The following is a 587-nucleotide window of genomic DNA, read 5'->3' on the forward strand; positions in this document are numbered from 1 at the left end:
GTGTGTGTGTGTGTGTGTGTGTGTGTGTGTGTGTGTGTGTGTGTGTGTTGGGGGTGTCGTGTGGTGCTCAGCTAGGTGGGTTTGTAGGCTGCCCCTCTGTGTGGCTCAATGTCAAATTCTGCATCTGTGCCCTATTTGTGTGTACTGACAGGCACTTTATGCTTTTGAATGCTTTCTCATAGATCTCCAGACTTAGTGTAAACAAAGATCCTAAGATTTTTCTCCAAGGTACTTGGATTTCACAAGTACACAGGTTTGCATCATCTGGCTGGGGCAAACGGCCTCAGCGGGCAGAGAGTGGTGACTAGAAAAGGAAAGGTATACTACAAATAAGGTACCCTAGTTCTGGATGCTGTCCACCCTGGCACATCTATGTTGACCTTGGGTAAGTCGCTTGTGTGGCACTCTACACTTCAGTTTTTGGATTAGTGACCTAAATCCAGCCCCCCCCCAACCATCTTATAGTTCTAACAACTGAGTTAGGTCACTAATCCAAATTCAGCCCACCAAAGGGACACTGCTTATTGAAAAGAAGGAATAACCCCTTTGATGAGAAATGGGAACTGTTTTCCTTTGGAGGAAGAGCT

Source organism: Mus caroli, chromosome 11 (genome assembly GCF_900094665.2).
Source record: "Mus caroli chromosome 11, CAROLI_EIJ_v1.1, whole genome shotgun sequence".
NCBI lineage: Eukaryota > Metazoa > Chordata > Mammalia > Rodentia > Muridae > Mus > Mus caroli.